At 37.8% G+C, this 22,184-nt stretch overlaps 1 long non-coding RNA gene across 3 annotated transcripts in view; it reads right to left on the minus strand.

The window, feature by feature from the left end:
• Nucleotides 1-22,184, minus strand: part of LOC141582777 (uncharacterized) — a 1,185,669-nt gene that overhangs the window by 464,656 nt on the left and 698,829 nt on the right. The gene's annotated exons all lie outside the window — the stretch shown is intronic.

Consider the following 22,184-nt stretch of genomic DNA (forward strand, 5'->3'; position numbering starts at 1 on the left):
AGGGTATTTCATAATTTTAGATACTTGAGAAATAGGTTTTCTAAAGATAGGAATTGAACAAACTCTTCTCACATATCTGTAAGTATACTGCTCATGCCAGAACCATGGTAGAAAGTCCAAAGTAACTTCAGTGTATTTCTTTAAATGTAAAAGGAGGCTAACATGGAGTTAATAAGAAACTCTATAAAACAATACAAACGAAAACATGAAATAAAAATTGAAGTATATGTTCTAATTAAAATATTATATGTTTATCTTACCTATTATGCATATACTCTCTAGCAGTACAGTTACCGCATACAGAGAAATAAAACCGTGTTGAAAAATCTGCAGTGATAAGACAAGCCAGTTAACAGCCCATTTATTAACAACTCTAAAGCGACATTTTACTCACAAACAAAAGCATGTACCTTATTATAGATGGTATAGTTTTGCTGCATTGATTTTCTAGAAATCGTTAAACCCTCGCTTGACTTCACAAATAATATTGGGTAAAAACATTCAGAACTTCTCAATTCAAGAAACACTCCTCAACTTCTGAGAGGTAGTTCACCTTAGGGGTTAAGAGTGTTGTCTCTGGAGTCAGATTGCTTGGGTTTTATCTGTTCATTCAGCAAATGTCTGTTGTGTGCGTAACATATATGTTGGGTGCTGCTGTAGGTACTGTAGATGGGAAGAAAAGAGGTGAGAAAACCCCTGCCCTCATTGGGTTTACATTCCACTGATGGAGACAGTAATAATGATATAAGTAGAATACAGAGTATGTTGAGGAACAGTACATGCTAAGGACAAACACAAACTAGTAATGAGGAATAGGAAAGTTGTTCACTTCTGTAATTTCAGATAGGTGGACTGGCAAGTTCTCGTCGAGAAGGGGATGTTTGAGTAGGGACCTGAAGGCAATAAAACAGTAAGCCCTGTGCACATACTGGTAAAGCATTCCAACAAGAGGGAGAGCAACTGCAAAGACTCCAAAGCAGGAATACACCCGTAACATTTCCAAAACTGTGAAGAGTCTCATGTAGTTGGAGCTGAATGAGAAAGGACAAGTGGGAGATAAGACCAGAGGGATTGAGGGTTAGATATTGTGTAGGACCATGAAGGCCATTCCAAAGACTTTGGTTTTTACTCTGAGATGGGAAATCATTGGAGGTTTCTGAGCAGAAGAGTTACTTCATCTGAATATGTTTCAGTAGGATCACTCTGGCTTCTAGTTTGAGAGTAGACTGCAAGAAGGGCAAGGGAAGACCTGGGGAGTCTAGTTAGAAGGCAACTGCACTAGGTAAGAGATTTAGTGGCTTACACAGAGAGGTGGTGAGAAATATCAGATTCTGAATATGGTTTGAAGAAACATCAGATAGGATGTGTTGATGTTTCCACTGGGTGCAAGCAAAAGAAGAGAGTCAAGGATAATTTCAAGGTTTTTGGTCTGAGTAACTAGAAGGGTGAACTTACCATTATGTAAGATGGGAAAAATGTGGGAAGTACAGTTCTGGTGAGGTTGGTGCAGGTAGTGGGAGATCAGTAGTTCTATTTGGACATACGAAGTTTGAGATACATAATATAATTCAAGTAGAGATGTTAAGAAGGTTGACGGATACAGGCTGGAGTTTAGAAGAAAAGTCTGGGTTGGAGTTAAGCATTTGAGTTTGAAAGTTGGTTCTGATCTTTACAGACTGTGTGGTCTTGGGCAAATTGCTGATCTGTTCTATTCCTCAGTTTCCTCATCTGAGTTACTGTTGGCACTAAATAAATTTGCACAACATGCTTAGTGCCATGCCTGGCATGTTGTAAGCACACAACAAGTATGGTTACTTTATTATCTTAAAAGGCATGTAGATGGCATTCTTTCAGTATGACCATAATTTCAATATAAGTCTTAATTTCTCCATCTCACAAAAGTAATCATTTGATTTACTCAGGCTTGGAACTTCCACGTTACCTCTGGCAGTTCCTTTTCTCTGCTCTGCCTTTTGCATCAGTTCTTTTTCAATATGTCACATTCATTTATTCCTTACTTCCCTTTCCTATTTTCACCATTCGACTAAAGAGGGTCCCCTATACGCATGATCACGCAGGCGTTGCCACAACACAACTGCAGGGGAATGACACCGCTGGGGCTGTGTAGTATTGTTGGGGGTGGGGAAAATATATAATAAACTCTATCTGTGACTCATTTTCAGTATCCTCCACAGAATGAGGTATGGCACAGTGGCTAGCAGCTTAGGCTTTAGACTCAGACACGAGTGTCTTCGAATCCAGTACTATAACAACATCTTGGACAATTTACGGAACTCCTTAAGTCTCATTTACTCCTCTTTACAAAGAGCATCATAATATCTACCACCTAGAGTTGTCAGGATAATTAGAGAATATATAGAATGCTCTTAGGACAGTGCCTGTCACATGGTATGTGATCAGTCTCACACAGGGCCAATTTGTATCCAGCCTTTTCACCCTTTATTCTCCAAACATGAATCTTCCCCTATACCAGAGCAGTCTACTTCCCTGGGTCCTAAGCATTCCATGCTTATTCCCTACTCAAAGACTTTATCTCCTATCCAGTGTTTAGAATTCATTCCTGTTTTCTTTCCTTTCCTCCTTGACTACAGTTAAAATCAAATCCTACCTGGTCCATGAAACCTCCCCCTCCCTCCCCTTGACAGTTAATAATATCTATCTTCTTAAAATTTCTAAGTTTCTTCCTGGTCACATTACCCATTTCATACACGTTCGCCACCATTTTAGGAAGGTGGTAAGATATAGAGGAAATTATGGTGTTAACCATTAGACCAGGCTATAGACTCTACCTTTTTGGGCTTGGTTGCCTTGCCTTGCCTTGATCAAATTATTTCATTTCTTCTAGAAGATGATGGTAGCAATAACACCTATGTCTAAGATTTTCAAGAGAACAAGATGAGATAACTTAATGCATCTTAATTTTGGTAAGTGATGAATAAAACAAATGCTTGTTTTCTTTTCCTTCACGTGCCTTATTTCTAACTAGATTGTAATATTCTGAAGAGCAGTCATTTACATGTGGATTAAATTTATTTGTATTCGTGTTAGGATCTACCACAATGACTTTTAAACTATCTTAATAGTAATTCATAGTAAGAAAAATGCATTTCTACCACATGTTAGCCCCACTCATCAATCTCTTACATATAACAAATATGTCTATTTCTACATATAAATGAATATATACATAAACATATATTCACATATATATTAATACACATATTTTTCAAAGCTTTATAAAACAATACCCTTCCTGTATAAGATGCAATCTGCTGTACTTTATTCTCTTTCATTCTATTCCATATTTCATTAAAAATCCAGTTGCCACCTACGAAACTGATTTTACGACTCTCTAATGGGTTTGACTGTGAGTTTTAATCAGTGAAAACACTGAAATATCACACTGTGGGCACCACATAATTGCTGGATGAGTACTTGTGACATGGAAATGTTTTTCACAGTGTCTTCTCCCACTCTCCCTGGCAATCTCCCTGCCAAAAAAGATGAGACAAATGAGATATGCATTTCCAGCTTGATAACTTGGACTTTGGGTCACTCTATATTTGGGATGTGTCCTTTTCTACAAACCACACAGCATAAATATGCTATGAACTCTGACAGCCCACTTAGAATTTCAGCGGGTATCATGACACACTGGCCTCCCACTGGCATTTGCCACTGTGCCAATGCAGCCAGTTACATAAACCCCTTAGGGTTCTGGGCCAGTACTGGGCACTTTGTCCTCTGTGCATGCATTTGGTTTTAGAAAAAAAATTCCAAGGATGATCACTGATTCGCTACTTTTCACATGTTCTGTGAAAAGTTCTGACTGGCGTGGAACAAACTTGCTTTTCATTTTTCACACCAATCAAATTAAGAATCAATATTTCTTCAAAAGAGAAGGAAGTACAAGAAGGCAGTGCCTCAACATAGGGCCTGTATGCTCTTCACACATCATCTCCAGCACATGAGACCCCTTTCCCAATTCCAGTGACTAAACTCCAAGGAAAAGCTGAGTTTTCTCCACAGTTCATCCAAATTCGATCAATGTCTGCAAGTGAAACTACTTCCTAAACCTTCTGCCTGAGGCTTTGCACAGTACAAAGTGAGAAAGAAAGCATTTCAAGCACGCCCACTAATCTTTCCCACATACTTTCATGAGTTCTGCTCTTATAAAATTATAGCCTCTGGCAGAGAGGACCCTGGCACTCTATTCAAAAAATTATTGGACTAACTAAAATTAAAGCAATATGCACCTGGAAATTAACGACCTCTTGCTGTGCAGTAGAAATATGTAGAAAATTACTGCCCACCTGCCCTATGCTCAATGAGGTATATCAGCAGCCAAAAGAAGCATGCGCCTCAGGTTGTAAAAAAATTTTGCTGTATATTTGAAATGGTTCATTTTGACACCAGAAATAGTGTCACAAAACGTAGTATCTTAGAACCAGATATTCATATACAACCCAGCTTGTATAACACAAATTATATAGATTTCATCATTTACATGTTTCTTGGTGTTTACCAAACATGAGTAAAATGAGATTAAAAAGAAAGACTGATTTTTCTTGACATTGGGAAGACCTACAAAAATTTATTCAAACCTGAGTTGACTGGGTAGATGTATTTGGAAAAGAGACAAGTTTTACATATGTAACTGCATTTCAGCAAAATTTATTTTTTTCTTTCATGTCTATATCCATTTCTTCCTTAGCACATAGTAGGGATTCTATCAATAGTGGCTGTAACTGCATTTCAGCAACATTTATTTTTTTCTTTCATGTCTATGTCCATTTCTTCCTTAGCACATAGTAGGGATTCTATCAATAGTGGCTGCCTTGAATGGGTAAATTACTGTCAATTTGAGCCTCTACAAAAAAAAAAAAAAAAAAAATCAGGCATAGGCATTTTATCAGCATTAATTGAGAGTCTTCTATATGCCAATTCTTTGCTTATAAGGTAATATGAAAATGAGGAAATCAATGTTATTTGTCTCTTCAAAAAACTCCTGTTAGTAAGGAAAGTAAATCAAAACAGTTAATTACAGAGAGGTGTGATAATTGTTCTTACAGGACTAAGAAAAGTCTGTGGTAACACAGGAAGAATGATGACAAAATCAAAGAGTACTTCATAGAAGGAGGAGTATTTTGGTCAAGTATTGACATAGATGATATCCGTTGTACACCATATAGAAATGTCTAATATGGTTTTTGTCACATATTTGAGTTCAATCTCAACTCTGCCTCTTATAAGGCATTTATAGCCTCTGAAGCTTGGCCTTCTGATGTGTATAATGGAGTAATAGTACCTATCTCAAAGGGTGGTGGTAAGGATATATTGAGATGATTCTTGTGTAGCGACATTATTGGTATCCTGCCCACATCCCCATACTTTTATTGCTTCAGTGAAGGCTGTTCTTACTTCCTACCTGTGTTTTTTGCTGAAGAGCTCTGCTTTATCTGCCCATCAGTGCTGACCTTGCCAGTCATGTGGAGGCCAGAAGTGCTAGAAAATTATCCTCTCACAAGAGTAATTTAGAGTTAGTAACTGATGGGAGCTGTGGCATAAATACCCTGTCTCCCTTGACCCTTCAATAGTATAAATCTAATGCATATGATTTATAGTTTCTCTGAGTTTCTTTGCAGGATTAAACTCTAGTCACATGCAGCAGTAGCTGGTTTTATAATGTACCTTTTACCACCTGCCATCCCTTTCTTATACCACGTCCCCACTTCCCTACCAATGCTCCCTGAAACTTCCAAAAACCACTAACACTTGAATCCTTGTTTCAGGTCTCATGTCTGGGAAATCCCAAGCACTGATCACAGCACTCGGCACACGGAAAAATAGAAAGTGGTGAGTGAATGCCAAGTGATAGCAGAGCAACATACGGTTTCTTTCTAGTTAGATACCTCATACAGCCCTTTACTTGTCTCCAGGTTAAAGCTGAATGAAAAATGGGGCACAGCATACCAGATATACTCTCCAATTTTCTGTATCTTGACAAATTGCTAGGGGCCCATTATAAGCACATACACAAGACTATTTGTGAATAATGCATACTATTAACTCTCTAGTTTACCCTTCCTCATTTCTTATTTTGAAGACTTTTGTGGATTACATGCTCAAACACGAAATCTCATTACCATTTTTTGATTCTTAGCTATTATTCAGGAAAACAGAAGCCAACTGGATTTTGTCATTCACCTTTGTTACCATGACCATAGGAGTATGTGATCAGTGGAATCAAATAATAATAGAATCTTAGAGCTGAAAAGGACATGCAGATCATGTAGTCCTAGCCCATCATTTATAAATAAGAAAACTTAGATTCACAAAACTAAATGACTTGCCCATGACAATATGGTCAGTAAATTTATTCTTCGAGTCTTTGTCTAGGACTCAGGGAGATAATGAAGTCAAATATGCCAGTATACAGTTCCATGTTCCTTTCGGTCTCCATCCCCATCTCCACTGTTCCTCTACCTTACTTCCCTTTCCTCTATCAAATCTGTTTTCAGAAATTGACTTAAAATTATTCATAGTGAAAATGACTGGAAATACATTCCACTATGACACATATCAAGGATATTTTAATTTTAGCAGGAATCAAACTGTTCAGCTAAAATTGTAGAACATTTCCAAAATCCACTAGCAGGTAGGACAGGTGAAGGAGGTAAAAAGGATTCTTCTTTGCATCCTTGAAATCTCTTCATTTATTACATCCTTCTCTGAGTATGTTGTCCAATATTAGACATAGCATGCCTAAATAGTAATGCTATGAGATACTGTGGATAAGAACACACTTAATGTCATAAAGTGCCAAGAAGTACCAAAACCAATCTGCAATGGAACATGCATTTCCAGCTCATCTTCCAAGTGGAAAATAATCTTTCCCATAAAATATATTTCAAATGTTTTTATTACTACATTCCAGAAAATAGGAATCCTACAAAGAAAATCTAACAAAAAGAATAGAGACACTTTTAGTATATAATAAAACTGTCAGGTAATATGAAGAAATAGAATGTGGCAGAAAATGTACAGATCACAGAAACAAAAGTCTTGAGCTCCTGAATGGTCACTAAACATTTTCAGCCTTCAGTTTTCTTGTTTGACAACTGAGTTACTCATCTCTGCTCTCCCTACCTCACAGGAATGCTGCAAGGATGACACTAATTAAAGGATGAAGATAGAAAGTATACATGTTGTCAAGTATATGAGTTGACATAGAGGGGCTTTATCTGTCATGTTTTCTAAAACAGTCTTTTAATGGCTTTTTATGTTACATGCAGAATAATGAATTGTTTTTGTTAAGGTTTAATTTTGCTATCAAACAATGCAGAAACTAAAAACTGGAACTATATGCTGGGAAAGAACGTCTTCTGTTGACCTACCATTGCTATCACTTTTGAGCATCTCATTGTCTAAGTGGAGACTCTCCCCATTTTCTACTAGGTGTAGATTTTTCTAAAAGGTCTTAGGAAAATCACAAATTGGCCACCATTGTCAGTAAATACTCTTTCATTAATGTCAGATTCTTCTCTCAAAGTCCACATGAGAAGCAGGGAGGATAATAAAAACCTTAGAATTTTATAATTGGAAGGAAGCTTTGTTAAATTTTGTCATTTATGACATGAGATGCTGAGTGGTTGCATGACTTTCCTATGTCCAATAACTATGTTTTATTTTGAGTTCCACCATAGGCAACTGTGAGTCAAAAAGTGAGACAAAGAAGGGCAGAAAGCCAATACAGCATACACAATCAAGGCAGCTGCACCTCTGAGAGTTTGAACTTAATTCTATTGGAGAAACTCTGGGAGCCAATGTCGAACTGGTACCTTAGAGTTATCTCCCTCAAGGTGATGGAGCTGGAGTTTGTATATCATTGCTTGACGGCTGCTCCCAGGAGGCAATAATATCCCAGAACTTCCAGCCTGCTATACTGGCAGTGGGGTGAATTCCAGTAGCACAAGAATGCTCTTAAATATTCTCAAAAGGTACCAGTGTAGATGCTGGCAGACAGGAGGTGGGGCCTTGTATGTTGATGTGTTAAGAATGAGGAGGTATGGGCAGGGCATTGAGAGCATCTGCCACACAAGGTCATGAAGTGGTTGAGCCAGGACTTGAATCCAGGTCTTTAGATGCCTGGTCTAGGCATGATCTACTCCAGCACACTGCCTTCTATTATACCTCATTCTAGTTGCCTACTAACCATGTTAGGCTCTGTATTAAATTACTGGATGAAAGCAGGAAATGAACAATTTTATGAAACAGTATATGTTGAAAATGTGCAGTGATGGTCATGCATTGGTATTAGCTTGGTGTTTTAAAGCATTTATTTTCAAAAATGATATTAAGTCAGTCACACTGTTTGGGATTTTATAACTACATTGCAATAAACAAGTCTTTGGTTTCTTTATTGACTACACTGAATATATTTTTGTTTCTTTAAAAGACTGTTATGCCTATTTAAGAATAGGCTTACAGAAATTTGGTAAAGATTCAACTGTACTTCAGGGACATTCACAAAACTTTTAAAAAAATATTTCTGCCCATGTCAATATGCTTACTGCTGGGATTGGCAAGCCCACAGGCTCTATCACCAATCCCAACTCCACTGCTGTTTATAGGGGGAAATTTGTTATTTGTATTCTGTAAAAAATACAGATCTATGGATTTATATCTCCTTATTTATCATATGCTTCTAGGTCCTAAGTTATTTTTCTGTAGGGAGTGTAGATGGCATGACCCAAAGGTCAATATGGTTAAAAGTCATGCCAAGAAATAGGTCATATAACAACTTAATAGTGGCATTGAAATAATAACAGTAATAAAATAAAAGGCTATCAGTTTAGCTACCATATTTAATAATAATCAATCTCTCCATAATGAGCAATGTGTGAGGATTTTGTGTGTGTTTTCAATTAGTGGCCCTACTGGCATCTTAGGAAGAAGGAGGGTGGCATTATGGATGTGAATCCTTCTAAGCTGACTCTCTAAGTTAGAGCAAACATCTGATTTGAACAAGGATATAACCACATTGAAGAAAGGGGGAATCTCCTCTGGCTTCTCCCCAAGCCATGCAGAGAGAGTGAAGACTGTTCCACGGTTGGAGAGGCTCTGTTTACTAGTGGCCTAAGCACATCCTGTCTTTGGTCCCTTTCAGTTAGTCCAGGAAGCCACACAAAAACAATCCGTAAGACAGAATTGATTCCTTTTCTCTCTCCGCATCACTGATTTCCCTGGGAAGTCCAGGTAGATGTTTACTCTCTGAGAAGGGCAGACATTAGTGTTTCCTCCCCCTCATACATTGGGGGTTGCATGGCAAGAAATTGACGTATGTCTCTTTGAAGTACTGAATGATAATGATGCAAAGTTTTGGAAGGCTGTAGAATAATTATTCCATTATTTTTAATATGCTAATTCATTATAAACAAATGTTATGAAGAATTTTATCCCTTCTGAACATTCCTTCTTAATATTGCTCTAAACTTAATTAGGATTTACTTGGTTTAAATAAAAAAGTAAATTATCTGTCAATTAAGAAGCCAGTTTTCCTAATCTTCCACCTTTTGTTTTGAACTGTTGATTCTATTTCAAATGATTTTGTGGATTCTCTCTGGAAGATGAAAAAGAGAGTTCAAAAAAGGAAGTTCTGTCATATAAATCCAGGTGACTTTCTCTTCAGCTTTTGACAGCACCAGTAGTCAAGAGTGCACATTCCATAAAAGGATAGAGAGAGCACTGAGCTTAAACTCTGCTGTGCTGGGGAATGTTGTCTGCTTAACAAGATGCTTTGGAATTGGCAAAGAGTAAAATAAAGCATTTTCAGTTCTGAGGCTCTTTTACGTGGGCAAAGTGAGTATGAAATGACACAATTATATGGGTAATTCAGATCAACTGGATGATTTTAGCATAATTAGCAGCTACCTTTTGGGCATTACTTAGCTGAATAACTGAATCTGTTTGCAGCATCCCCTCAAATCTAATGTATCTATCGTCTCTCCTCCTCAACTTAGACTTCCTTAAGTTAGTCATATTAGCATTTTTGCAAATCAGAAACCTGTCAATTTCCTCCTCTCCATGTATTTTGCTACCAAGTGAAGTTAATTCTTCTATCAAAAGGATTATGAGGTCTCCCTCATCTTAGGACTGTTATAACACAAGAGTAATAACGCATTATTTTTACTCTATTAAAGTCCTAGTTATATGAACACATTATTTTTACTCTATTAAAGTCCTAGTTATATGTCTTTTGATTTCTACTCTGTAATATCCAAGACTGAATTACTTAAAGATATTTATTTCATTAAAGTCGTCCTTTTACTTAATGACCTATTTCCTACCATGTCAAGTCCAAATTTATTTTTTGTTTTGTTTTAAATGTTATTCAAAACATTGTCTCTCTCTGGCCAAACTTGATCACCTCTAATCAATAACGTAATGACTTTTTTCATTTACGATTCTTCATTCATTCATTAAAAACTAGCTTAGGATGTTTTAAAGGTAGCTAAGATGTAGAAATCAGTAAGAGAAATAAGCTGGGGCAAGATTATATAAAAGTTTTGTAATATTAAAATATCTCTATTTATCCTAAAAGGAATAATGTACTATGGAAGGTTTCTAAGCAGAAGAATGATATGATCATCAATTTTTATAGAAATATCTGACTTCATTTTAGAAAAATAGATTTTAGAAATAAGATGGATTTTCTGTTGACTATTCTGTTTCACTGCAACCCTTTCCAAGTTCTTTTCTCTATTGCAGAGGAGAAGATGACTACATTTTCCAGAATATTATTTACCTGTAGTTTGCTAATGAGAGGCAGTTGTGCAGGATTTTGATGGTAGGAAAGAAGGCAAAATAATTATTCTCTTTAAGCACTTGCAGTAAAAACCATGGGAAAACATGACATTCACAGCAGCTTCCTGGTGAGCTACTAAGAGCTATCAGTTTAAGTGCCTCAGGCTGAGTCTTCAGGCATCAGCTTCCCTGGTCTTCAATGTTAGCTTCCTTATCCTTTGCTCTTCCAGTTCCTCCAACAATTATGGAGCACTTTTTCATACAGTAAACCCCTTATACCTTGCACAAATAGAGTGGCTTCCATTTCACTAACCTCACCTCGACTGATAAAGAAAAGGTTAAAAAAAAAGAAAAGAAAAGAAGAAGGTTGAGGACCCTATTAGGAGATTACAGCTGTGATCCAGACAAAAAGAGAGGGAAGTCTGCATTAATTTAATAGTAATATAGGTGGTAGTGGCAACAATTGGAGATGTTTGGGAAGAGGATTGGATTGGGCTTGCTGGTTGAATGGATGGAAGCATGAGGAAAGAAGTCTCAGATCATTTTCAGGTTTCTGACTTTGGCCATTAGGTAGACAGTACTAAGAAACTAAGTAAAAAGTTGTAAGTAATAAGGAACAGAGGAAGAGAAGCAGGAGAATTGATCATAATTTCATTAGACTCATTTGAGGTGTCCATGATTAAAGTACAGATATCTGGTATGTTGTAGGTCACAAGTCTGACAGTAAGAAAAAGGAACAGATGCTATGGACTTAGGAGTTAATCAGCATAAAGATGAAGAAGCTGTGTTTATGGGTGAACTTGCCCCTAGGACATATGAAGAACACAAAAAGAGACCCATTTATAGTCCTGAAAATATCAACAATTACACATTTACTAGAAAACAGTAGTCCACAAAGGAAATTGGGAAACAGCAGCTGCAGAAGTAATTTCCCAGAATTTCTGCAGGGAAAAGTGAGATCAGAACCCTCAGTCATGCAAGACAGACACATCTTCTGTTGAAGGATGAGAGGAGGAAGGGACTAGAGGGAATCCAGACTTGATGGCCAGAAGTAGAGCTAATTCCTGTCTGATGTTTCCATTTTCTGTGAAGTAAGAAGCTAGATCAGTTGCAGAGGGTGAGGGGAGCAGGTGATGAGGTCAAAGGTTTGAGGAAAGTGGACAAGTCTTAAAAAAAAAAAGCCTTTGTGGTGAATGGGATAGAGCATTTATGGAGAAAGATAAGACAGAGATTTTTGTCTTAGCTCTTCCCGTAACCAGTTGTGAAACCTTGGAAATTATTTTATTCCCTTCTAAATGTTCTTGTCCTCATAGCCAGGTAGATGAAGGAGCTGGGCTACATTTTCTCCCAGGTCTTTTGGAGTCCTTCAGTGACATTCTTAATTTCCTTTCAATCCATCTAAATGATAGCCAGCCTTCAAGTCTCAGTGAAAGTTCCATATGTTCTGAGAAGAATTATTACAAGTCCAGCTTGTAAGGATCACTTGTAGCTTAAACTTCCACAGTGCATTTTCTACCACACTGTTTTCTGCACATAATTGTATGCGTTAGAAAAATAATTTTTCTCAAAGACTTTAAGCACATAACTTCAGTGCTGAGAGGCTTATAACACAAAACTGCTGTCCCTTCCCCCATAGAATTATTCTATTCTCTAGATACCACCATATTGAACTCAGCTAGTTCCTTTGGTATTTACTTTAATATTTCTAAATTGCACATGACCCCTTACTTCTCTGACCTCAATACCCACCTCTCCCCTTTACTTATTCTTCGATAGCCATAGTGACTTCTTTGCTGTTCCACAAACACAGGAGGTATGTGTTCATCAAACATACCTGGTAGGCCACTTTCCTCAACACCCCAAGAAGCCTTTGCACTGTTTCCTGTGCCAAAATGCTCTTCCTGGTACTATATGCAAGACTCACTCCCTTACCTTCTCAAGGTCTTTCCCCACAAGTTGCTATCTCAATGAACTTTCTTCTCTAGCTAAAATGGCAATTGGCACTCACAGTGGCAAGGCTTATTTTCTTCACGTATAACAATATAATACACCCTGTATTTTATTTGTTTCTCTTGATTAATCTCTTTCCTCTACCCATGTGTAAGTTTTATGAGGGCAAGAATTTTTGTCTGCATAATTCAAGTGTACCACTGGTGACTGGAACAATGCCAGGTACATGACAGGTACTTAACAAATATCTGTTAATTTATGAATGCTGCTACTTTGTATTTACCAAATTTATGTATGACTTTTTAAATATATTAAAGCTTGAACTCTCTTATAGCTCTCTGCATATCCCCATCCTCTATTTAATTAAAATTGCTGTTTACATTATTACATCTATGTTAATATTGATCACTATTGAACCACTGGGAGTACTATGATTCAGGCTCTGGGATAGAAGGCAGAAGAAAGATGGGCAAATGAATTTACAGTAGTGGAATGGTCTTCTGGAAGGTTCCCTCTCAAAAATATCACCTCCTCCAGCATTTCCACCTCCTCCTCTCTGATGCCTGAATTCTCTGCACTAACCACTCGCTTCTTGATGTTATGCACTGCTCTCCACCTGATCTTTGGAAAAATCAATACTTGTGGCAAGTATGACTCATCTGTCCAATAGCTCCTCAGTGTGAATTATTTTCCCAGTAGACACAAACAGTGGTGGCACAGTGACAGTGTAGTAACTGAAATGGGGGAAACAGGTGCAGAATTGAGATGAGGGAAGATCAGGAAATAAATATTGCAATTTTGTGCTGGTGTTGGGGGAAATAGCAACCCAAGGATGAGCACAAAGCACTAAATAGGATTCACATGCATGTCATAGATCTCCATCAAAACGTCTTAGAGGCAGGAGGTTCTTACAGAGCTGAGTAACCAATCACCTTTTTCTACTGATTGGGGAACTGAGGCCTGAGGTACTCCAGTACCACATAGCTCATTAATGGTAGATTTAGTTTCAGAGTCTGATTTTTTTTTTATCATCCCTGTCTGCTTCTGAATATTTAATACTGTCTCTTATGCCCTTTATTTAATGAATGCTATTAATTCTTTGAAGAAAATCCATCCCTCTTTACTAATCCCAATAAAACACATTCTTTCAGAGAGCCTATGCTTCCTTCTAGTTTTCATTCTAAAGAGATTAGAGGATGTCAACTTTCAAATATTGCTGTTATCGAACTCTAGACACAAGTCACTCTCTCCCACCTCCCAAATGCAAATATTTAGCTACTAGGAATGTTACATATTCCATTATTATCCAGCCAATAGATGAATAGTTGCCAACAAGTAAAAGTCTTTTCAGCATCCAAGTCCTCAGCTTGCATCATTTGACAGTGATTTCTGTCCATTCTTGGTTTTCCACCCTATAATAGCTCTTGAACCATTTATTTAATGCCCTGTAAATGTGTATATGATTGTCATCACATATTAATCTTTTGAGTGGAATGGCCTTAGGCTTTTAGGGGAAATAAATGAGGTCCTTTAATTTGCTTTGATCTTGCTTCTAGAATAGCACTTAATAACACATGCTTATCAAGGTAAGACTTCTTTTTATAAATCAGTAATGATTTGTTAACCATTATGCACTTCTAATGCTACATAATCCTTTCCCTAAACACTCTTCCACATCACTTCATGGTCTAAAATGGGTCATCTGATCTCTAAACTTCCTAAATTTGCTTCTGATCTTTTGTTAAAATGGCAAATTCTTGTCTTTTCTCTTAATGCATTGTTTTATAACATACCATTTGGCACTGTATTGTGTTTCTTGTTTCACAGCCCAGACACGACATCTGGCCTTCTTTGGGACAGAACAAGGGATCAGGAAGCATAGGGAAGAGCTATACAGGACATGACCAAGACCAAGGTACTAAATAAACAAATCAGGGTACAGCCAACAGCAGTCAAGTTGTGGGATTAGAGGAGCCTGAAGTCAAAATGAGGAAGAAGAAATAGAGGCTAGTTTAGGAAGGCTGTTTGATAGCCTGTCGTCTTACAGCAGTGAATGTAGATAGAGAAATGATTGAGAGTGCCTCTCATACAGACCCTAATCTCAAGAAGGAATGTGGTAAATCAACAAGGGACTCTAGAATTCTGCTAGATAATTATCTGGAACCAAAGCAGAGCTGTGCACACCAAATGGCAAAACCCAAAATCACTAATTAAAGAGCAATCGGAAGTTATGACTACAGAACTTTGATCCCAGGTCAGAGCAGGACACAAGGTCGAAAAACGTGGAGCTCCCAAACTCATGATCTGGGATCCTTAATTTGTCCCCACCTTAAGAACATTTTGCTTCCAGCCTCCAAGTGCCCAGGCTTGGCTGAGCCTGTAGGTCATGGTTAGGAGGCTCCAGCTGTGAGGCCTGGAAGACTGCCGGAAAGAGAATTGGACTGGCTGGGATTATGAGTTATAAAAGGATTCTCAGCCAGATACTCTTTAACCTCCCTCAGTGCATTCTTTAACTTTCACAGAGGTAATTCATCTGGATTCAATGGCTTATTAGTCCTTAATGGTTCCATAGGGTTAACTATCTCTCCAAAGTAAATAAAAGCCTTTAATATATTTTGCAGAAAATAAAGCTATGCTGAAGTCCCAGGTGTACCCTTCAGTTTTTTGTTCTGTTTGTTTTGGTTTTTTGGCAGTTCTATAGCAAAACTTCTCAATGGCACAATCTCTCTGTAGAAACTCTGGTTTTTATGATCTCTCAGTAACCATAAGACTTTTGATTTGAAGCCTTCCAAAAAGACATCCAGTTGGTTAAAAATTATCATTTCAACTATATACCACTTTCAAATGTTATATTTTCTAGACAGAATTATTAATACAGTATTATTTCATTTATATCTCTCCTGGCTTGATATTTAGTGAAATGTCTAGGTTGTTAGAAGTTGAAGAACTCTTAGAGATCAGAACCTTCATCAGTGTGAACCTGGTCCTTTTCTTACCTAAAAATACACATATGGATCCAAATGTATAGACATTTTCAGGAGATTCAGAGAATTCCTGATAACTATCCACGGACACCACATCAATAATGTCTGCCTAGGCAAAAGTTAAATGAAGATGGTGAAGCTGGTATCCACAAGGATTAAGTGGTTTGAAAAGTTTAACCTCCACAGCTGGTGAGCTGCTCTTCCTCTATGCTCTCTTATCACCCTGGGCAGAGCCTTCTCTTTTCCCTAACATATGAGTACCTTTCCTCACTGAACTGTGAGCATACTGAAGCTAAAATCTACATCTTATTTTTATACTCCAGCACATACAAGATGTGACACATAGATGGCTCCATTGGTAAATAAGTCCAGATTCAAGGGTGTATAAATCGGAACTCTGAGTGCTCGACTCTCTGACCATTGGGGGTTATTGCTTTCTTGTTTCTCCACCATCAGTAGGTAGGTTCTGGGGTCCCCATGGGTTTTCCCACCTTCCCAGAAAGTTTGCGCAACTTTCCTAGCATTCTGATTTTCAGTCTCTTTGTCATATGTATGTATAATAGCATTTACTCGCATGTTGCCAAGAGTACGAAAAGAATATTGCATGTTGAGCTCTATACACACGCTAAATTAACTTTCTTATGATCTAGCAATTATGCATTTGAAAGGCAGTGTATGCATGAAAGATTCCACTGTGTGGTCTGAGAGCCCCAGCTTCAAAGGCCTGTGGAAATTAACAACACTGGGATTAGAGAGAAAAAGAAAGAAAATCTATCATGTAGACGTCTCTTGCAGGTTTCTGAGACAAGCGTCAAAACCAGGCTAAGATTAGAATTGGGTCCCAGAGGCTCTATTTTGTATCGTCCAGCCTTTTGGTTGGACAGAGTCATCCTTGAACTTTTCATCATGACTGTTTCTGTATTTGTCCTGCTGCTTGTAACCCTCACCTCACTGATGTAAGCAGAGGAAAAACAACAATAAAAACAGTTGACATTTATGTAGCATTCAAAAGTTTCCTATCTACTGAACTACTTTTCTTAAAGGCATCCTCTAATGCAGCAGTGAGGAAATGAAGCAGCAGAAATAGCTGGTTAGGCATGTGGGAGAAGGTTAGGTATGTGGGAGAAGATAGCTCCCGCTACCCCTTCTCATCATATTAATTGATCCAAATGATAGCTTTTGTTCCCTCTGTGCCATTCATTACAGACCTGCAAGGCCAGGAATGCTGAAACAGAGTGACAGCCAATCAAATGCTTCTGCCTGTGGACTTGAGCATCTGTGAGTCATCAGCAACCAATTAGATTCTTCGGTCAGGGAAAACTCTCCTCACCAGGGTAGAAACAAGCTCTGCATGCTGCTGACCTTTACATCAGCAACTTGTGTTTCTGCTCACGATGGTGAAAGGCCAATGCAGGCCTGAGAGCCCCACCCTGACACATGAAAAGAATACCTTTGCTTTGCTTCTCTGCAGAGAGCTTATGGCATTTGGTGCTGTTTGTGTTTAGGTCTCTTTGCCTCAGAGGAAGCTCTGAGCTCTGTCTCAGAAATCCTAATTGCTCTTTGCGGGGTAGTTTCATTGGCTGCCTTTTTCTCTGGGGAGTTCACAGCTATGCCTCAGAGTTTAAAGCTGAGACTCACTGAGCCTGTCAAGAGAGGTTTTAATGCTCACCCTATTAGAGACTACAGAGCCCCCATCTACTCTGTGGCCTGGGTTGAATGAGGTAAAGGAGAGTTTTGCATAAAACATTGGTATCTTAGCCACCATCTTAGCATCTGTGGGTCTGAGCCGAACTCCAGTGTTCTTGTGTTTGTCTCTTCTCTTTCTCTCACTCTGGGGTGTTTGTCTATGTCCAACCCTAAATCATCTGCATTTTTCCTGGTCACATAATAAAAACAAGACCTCTTACTGCAGAATTTAAATCCTTCTGGAATTTTTCTTTACCTATTTCTTGATCTACAGCTCCTTTATCAGCAGCTATACATTTTGTTGCTCTAGGGTTAATGTAGAAAATTCAAAGACAAGCACGGTTCACAGAATCCTAGAAAATTGTACTGACATCATGCAGCCTACCTCATCCTGAACTTGTCCGATTCGAAGGGATCTCTTTCCAGATCACATTCATAGCTTACAGGAAAAATGCCTTCAATTTCTCAATGTCTCCCAATTTAGCCCTCTCCCATCACCATACTAACCAGACCTGTCACTAGGAGATAAAATAGCTTGTTCCTCCCAATGTAAGACTCCTAATCTGGAGATGTTAATCTGCACAGGGCCCCTCCAAGTGTCTTCCTGAGATTTCTTGGCATCAAGAGACTCTGTCTGCTATCTGGAAGCCAAGGAAGCTCTAGGATTTTCACCCCCTCTTAGCTCCAAGGGGACATTTGTACCCATCTCCATTATCAGCATCAGCATATCAGGAATCTAAAATCACATCGACCTTGTGGATCACCCAGGGCTGGAAAAAGCAATCTTATGAAGGGCCAGGTAGTAAATACTTTAGGATTTGTAGGCCATAAGGTTTCTGCTGCAATTATTCAACTTTGCTGCTGCAGCGGCAGGAAGGCAGCCATAGTCAAAAACGAATGGCTGTGGCTCTGTTCTGATAAAACTTTATTTATGGATACTATGATTTGGATACCATAAAACTTTCAAATGTCACAAAAGTCTTTTTTTCCAATCATTTAAAAATGGAAAAAACATTCTTAGCTTGCAGATTATATAAAAATAGGTAGCAGACACTAGTTTGGGGACCCCTGGGGCAGTACTCAACTGAGTCATAAGGATTACTTGGAGTACTCGTTTGTAAAACGACGTTTTATTGTCCACATCTCAGATTTCTGATTTGGCAGATAGAGTTAAGGTGGAGCCAGGTGATCTGCTTATTTAGGCAGACTCCAAGTAATTCAGATGCTGGGAGTCTTTGGATTGCACTTTAAGAAACACTGCACTAGATGGGAAGATGAAGGCAAGCCTCTCTAAGAAAATAGAATACAGGTCATGTTTAATCTTTGAAACCCAGGCTGGTCCCCTTAAGCATAAAATCCATTATAGCTCCCTCCATTCTGAATGTATCTACCTTCAAACTAACCGATTTTAACTGTACACTCCTTTTCAAACCATTCAAGTCATGTTCGTCAGTGTTCTATCTCTTGACCAGTATTTATACACGTTTCTTTTACTCACATGTCTCCTTTCAGACGTTTATCCAAGCCGAATTTTCTTCCCTCTCTACTCCTTTCCTGAATACGTCTCAGTCTTCAGGGCCTGGTTAAAATGGCGCCTCCTCCGTGAGGTTTTCTCAAATCCAACTGTTCTCATTTCAGGATGCATCAGAATCACCTGGAGGGCTTGTTAAACTATAAATTGCTGGCTCCCCCCACCAACAGAGTTTCAGAATCAACAGACTGAGAGTGGGGCCTGGCAATTTCATTCGTAATAAATTCTCAGGTGATGCTGATGCTGCTGGGTCTGGTGCCCACACTGAGAGAACCACAGTCTTAATCCACCAAGCCTGGGGATACTCTCCTTCTGAATTCAATATGGCTTCTGTGTTCCAAGAAAACATATTGACACAAGTTCTGCTGTCTGGGGTTGGTGGTGATCTTATTGCATGCAGACTAGTCCCTCAAACAGACTGTCAACCTCTTGAGGACAGGAGCTATATTATAGTTTATGGAATTTTTGTTATCATCCAAAGCACAAATAGGTCCCCAAGCAATGTTTGTTCAGTAACTGATTGGTATAATGTAACATTAATAAGCTTTTCCACATAAGAAAGGGGTATTAGGATTCCACAGAGAAACAGAACTGACAGGATGTATATATACATTAAAGATTTATTTTAAGGAATTGGCTCTTGCAATTTTGAAGCCTTGGTGAGTCCAAAATCTGACAGAAGGGGCTACCAGACTGGAGACTCAGAAGGAGCTAATGTTTCAGTTCAAGTCTGAAAGCTGCTTTGTAATCTCTTGCTCTGCAGAGGGTAATCTTTTGTTCTATTCACACCTTTAACTGATTGGATGAGGCCCACCTACATTGTGAAGGGGAATCCATAAATGATTTAATTTCATCTCAAAACACCCTTACAGAAACATCTCAAATAATGTTTGACCACATATCTGGGCACCATGTCCCAGCCAAGTTGACAAACAAAATTAACCATCACAGTGGAAAATTTGAAATTTTTCATAACCGAAAGGCTAGTCTCATATATCTAGATACTCCACATGGTTTTTCCTTTTAAGGTTTATATCTCTGTGAATTGGAAAATAGGGAAATAAAGGTAAAGCCAAAAGTGGTAGGGACTAGAGGTACGCATAAGTTTTCTACTTCAATATACCCCAAACTACAACTTGTGCCATAATGTTATGTTTCCCAGTGAGTGATTATTACAGTTAATGCATGAACAAACATTTTTAATTGCTTGGTATTTATTTTAAGGGATGCTAGAAAAATAAAATGAATATGTCAAAACTGTGACAATAGATATTTACTAGGATGAGGCTATGTATTTAAAAAGTATCCATTAAAAATATATTACTTATGGTCACTCTTTGTAAATGATGTGATCTTATATCTAGAAAACCCTGAAGACCCCAGCAAAAGACTCTTAGACTGCTAAATAAATTCAGTAAAGTTGCAGGATTCAAAATAAACATATAAAAATCTGTAGCATTTCTACATACCGACAATGAAATAGCTGAGAAAGAAATCCAGAATGCTATTCCATTTACAATAGCTACAAAAAATAAAATATCTAGGAATATAACCAAGGAAGTGAATGCTCTCCTAGAATTTGTATGAAACAAACAAACAAACAAAAAAGAGCTCAAATAGCTAAACAATCCTGAACTAAAAGAACAAAGCTGAAGACATCATCATACTACCTGACTTAAAACTATATTACAGGGCTGCAATAACCAAAACAGTACGGTGTTAACAGACGCATAGACCAATGGAACAGAACAAAGACTCCAGAAATAAATCCATATACTTACAGCCAACTGATATTTGACAGAGGCATCAAGGAAATTCAATGAAGAAAGGGTACCATCTTCAATAAATGGTGGTGGGAAAATTGGATATTCTTATGAAGAAGAATGAAACTGGAACCTTAACTCTTTATAGAAAAATTAACTCAAGATGGATTAAAGACTTAAATATAAGACCTGAAACTATAAAATAAGAAGAAAACATAGAGGAAACACTTCAAGACACTGGTTTAGACCAAGATTTTGTGGCTAAGACCACAAAAGCACTGGCAACAAAAAAAGAGAGAAATAGGACTATAATAAACTAAAATACCTCACAGCAAAAGAAACAATCAAAAGAGTGAAGAGACAACCTGTTGAGTGGGAGAAAATATTTACAAATTGTTTACCTCATAAGGGACTAATATCTAGAATACGCAAGGAAGTCAACAACATAAAAATAAATAATTCCATTAAAAAGTGAACAGAGGATATGCACAGACATTTCTTAAAATATGGCTAACAGGTTTATGAAAAAATACTCAGCATCACTAATCATGAGGGAAATCCAAAATAAGGCCACAATGTGATATCTCAACCAAGTTAGAATAGCTACTATTAAAAAGACAAAAGATAACAGATGCTGGTAAAGACACAGAGAAACGGGAACACTTACATGGCATTGGTGGGAATCCAAATTAGTGCAGCCATTATGGACAACGGTATGGAGATTTCTCAAAAATTTGAACGTAGACCTACCATATGATCCAGCTGTCATACTACTGGGTATTTATCCAAAGGAAGATAAATCAATATATCAAAGAGATACCTTCACTTGCATATTTATCATAGCACTATTCACAACAGCAAAGATATCATATCAACCTAGTTGTCTATCAAGGGATAAATGGGTTTTTTAAAATGTGGTATATACAATCTTGCATGTTCTTCACATGTACCCCAAAACCTAAAATGTAATAAAATAAAATAATAATTAAAAAATGTGGTATATATACACAGTGGAATACCATTTGGCCGTAAAAAGAATGAAATGTCATTTGCAGCAACATGAAGGGAACTGGAGGTCATTAAATAAAACAAGCCAGACACAGAAAGACAAATATTCCATGTTCGTACACATATGGGGAGATTAAGAAGTTGCTCTCATAAAGGTAAAGAGTAGAATGATAGCTATTAGAGACTAGATGGGTGGGTGGGAAGGTGGAATAAACAGTTTGGTTGTAGGGTACAAACATACAATTAGACACAAGGTATAAATTATATTGTTCCATAGCAGGGTAGAGTAAATTTAGTTAACAACAATGTGTTATATATTTCAAAGTATCTAGAGAGGGGACTTGAACTCTTTCTAACATATAGAAATGATAAATACTCAAAGTGATGGACACCCTTAATACACTGAGTTGATCATTACACATTCTATGAATGTAA

Source organism: Saimiri boliviensis, chromosome X (assembly GCF_048565385.1).
Source record: "Saimiri boliviensis isolate mSaiBol1 chromosome X, mSaiBol1.pri, whole genome shotgun sequence".
Taxonomy (NCBI): domain Eukaryota; kingdom Metazoa; phylum Chordata; class Mammalia; order Primates; family Cebidae; genus Saimiri; species Saimiri boliviensis.